Source organism: Macaca fascicularis, chromosome 5 (genome assembly GCF_037993035.2).
Source record: "Macaca fascicularis isolate 582-1 chromosome 5, T2T-MFA8v1.1".
In the NCBI taxonomy this organism is placed as follows: domain Eukaryota; kingdom Metazoa; phylum Chordata; class Mammalia; order Primates; family Cercopithecidae; genus Macaca; species Macaca fascicularis.
In genome coordinates this window covers 32,283,587-32,286,574 of record NC_088379.1, presented here as the reverse complement: position 1 = coordinate 32,286,574, position 2,988 = coordinate 32,283,587, and the positions used below count along the sequence as shown (strand labels likewise).

At 41.9% G+C, this 2,988-nt stretch overlaps 1 pseudogene; it reads left to right on the top strand.

Moving 5' to 3' along the window:
* The first annotated feature begins 1,558 nt into the window (after positions 1–1,558).
* On the top strand, positions 1,559–2,562 carry LOC102123269 (microtubule-associated protein RP/EB family member 1 pseudogene; annotated as a pseudogene).
* Positions 2,563–2,988: the final 426 nt, after the last annotated feature.

Below are 2,988 nucleotides of genomic sequence, written 5' to 3'. Positions count from 1 at the left end.
CAGCCTCCCGAGTAGCTGGGACTACAGGCGCCCGCCACCTCGCCCGGCTAGTTTTTTTTTGTATTTTTTAGTAGAGACGGGGTTTCACCGTGTTAGCCAGGATGGTCTCGATCTCCTGACCTCGTGATCCACCCGTCTCGGCCTCTCAAAGTGCTGGGATTACAGGCTTGAGCCACCGCGCCCGGCCCCAAAATTCATTTTAAATGAAAAGAATATTAGAGTTCCCTCTTCCAATTTTGTCTATTGATTCTTCTCACTTCCTCCTGTTTCACCACCATGTGTTTGGATCACAATGAGGAGAAAAAAAGCAGGTGAAAAGGGAGAAACTTGAATGGACTGAGAAAACCTAAACTGGAATTTTTAAATAAGTGAAAGTCACAACTGAGTGTATATAATGAGATTTAGTTAGAAAAATACTGTTTTTATTTTCCATGTGAGTAGGTGAAATTCATAGCACTAGAATAATTTCTAACTGTAGATAATCAAAAAATATAGAGGAAAACAGATAAAATTCACTTTTTTTTTTTTTTTTTTTTTTGAGACAGAGTCTCGCTCTGTCGCCCAGGCTGAGGTCCAGTGGCAGGATCTTGACTCACTGCAAGCTCCACCTCCCGAGTTCACGCCATTCTCCTGCCTCACCTTCCCAAGTAACTTGGACTACAGGCGCCCCCCACCACGCCCGGCTAATTTTGTTTTTGTATTTTTAGTAGAGACAGGGTTTCACAGTGTTAGCCACGATGGTCTGGATCTCCTGACCTCATGATCAGCCCGCCTTGGCCTCTCAAAGTGCTGGATTACACGTGTGAGCCACCGCGCCCGCCAAAACTCATTTTTTAAACTGCCTCAATAAATCCTGAATCTCTTTTCTAATCCTTTGTGCTCCAGGACAAAGTTCTTTATTATGGCCTTTCCTCTCCATCTCCCTTCTCCTCCCATGCTCATAACTTTTTGTTGTTGTTGCTTACTGGAAATTTTCACTCATTTTTATATCCAGAACCTGGCTCCTCTCTCTTCTTTCTGACACCAATACTTAACGTTTATCTCTAACATTTTCACCATTTCTCTACTCTCAAAATAAAGGCTCTCATATGAAATCAAATATTAAAGGAACGAAAATTTAATTTTAACACAACTGAAACTAGTTAGCAATTAGTTTACATTTTTATTCTGGAACAATTTCAAACTTTGTACAAGTTGCAAAAATAAAAATTCCCTTGTACAGTTTTAAAAATGACTAGCTTATTTCTTTTATGATCTTTCTCCCTCTCTCTCATATGTATATATCGTATGCATATGTGTGTATGTGTGTTCAGCATGTATATAGTATGCATTTCTTTAATGTATGAGACTAGGTTTCAGGAATTGTTACATTTTAACCTTTAAATGTTTGTTTAACATTAGCTAAGAGTAAGAAGATTTTAAAAAATAGCTACAATAAAATTATAAAGGCCAGGCGCAGTGGCTCACGCCTGTAATCTCAGCACTTTGGGAGGCCAAAGTGGGCAGGTCATGAAGTCAGGAGTTCAAGATCAGGCTGGCCAACATGGTAAAACCCCGTCTCTACTAAAAATACAAAAAGGGTGGGGTCTGGCGGTTTGAACGAGATGAAGGAACTGGAGCCGGGAAAGGGCAGTGGACGTGGTTCCCCTGAGAGCCGAAGATGGCAGTGAACATATACTCACGTCAGTGACCAGTGATAACCTAAGTCGACATGACATACTGGCCTGGATCAATGAGGCTCTGCAGTTGAATCTGACAAAGATCAAATAGTGTGGTCAGGGACTGCCTAATGTCAGTTTATGGACATGCTGTTTCCTGGCTCCATTGACTTGAAGAAAGTGAAATTTCAAGCTAAGCTAGAACATGAGTGCTTCCGGAACTTCAAAATACTGTAAGCGGGTGTTAAGAGGATGGGTGTTGACAAAATAATTCCTATGGACAAATCAGTAACAGGAAAGTTTCAGGACAATTTTGAATTCATGCAGTGGTTCAAGAAGTTTTTTGATGCAAAGTATGATGGAAAAGCCTGTGACCCTGTGGCTGCCAGACAAGTTCAAGAAACTTCGGTGGCTCCCTCCCTCCTTGCTCCAGCTCTGAATAAACCAAAATTTTAGCAATACAGCTCCGCAGAGGCCCATCTCAACACAGAGAACTTCTGTGGCTCCTAAGGCTGGCCCTGGCGTGTTGTGAAAGAACCCTGGTGTGGGCAATGGGGATGACCAGGCAGCTGAGTTGATGAAGCAGGTCAACGTATTGAAACTCACTGTTGAAGACTTGGAGAAAGAGGAATTTCTACTTCAGAAAGCTATGGACCATTGAATTGATTTGCCAGGAGAATGAGGGGGAAAATAACCCTGTATTGCGGAGGACTATACACATTCCGTATGCCACAGATGAAGGCTTTGTGATACCTGATGAAGGGGGCCCACAGGAGGAGCAGGAAGAGTATTAACAGCCTGGACCAACAGAGCAACATCTGAATTCCTCACTCCAAATCATGTGCTTAACTGTAATATACTCCCTGTTATTATCCTTAGAGGACTCGCTGGTTTCTTTTCATAAGCAAAAGTACCTTTTCTTAAAGTCACTTCACAGACGTTTCACTGCTTTTCCAGTAAGTTTGAGTTAGGAGCGTTTACGTTGTAGCAGAGCAGTATTAATATATAGTTGGTTCACTTGGGAAACAGAGGCTGACTCTGGGGCTCACTGTGCGGATGCCGGTCACACTGAGTGCTGGAGACAGTGTGTAATATGCTGAGGTGGCGACCTCAGTGAAGAAATGGAAAGACTGAATTGAATTTTAAGCTAATGTGAAATCAGATAATGTTGTAATAAATAAATGCCTTAAGAGTATTTAAAATATGCTTCCGTATTTCAAAATATAAATTGTACCATGACGGGATTTTGTGTTTGATGTTATGTCTTGGAAGGAAGGACTAGACCTTGGAACCTTTGGAACTTGCTGTCACAAGTCTTAGAGGGCTGCTT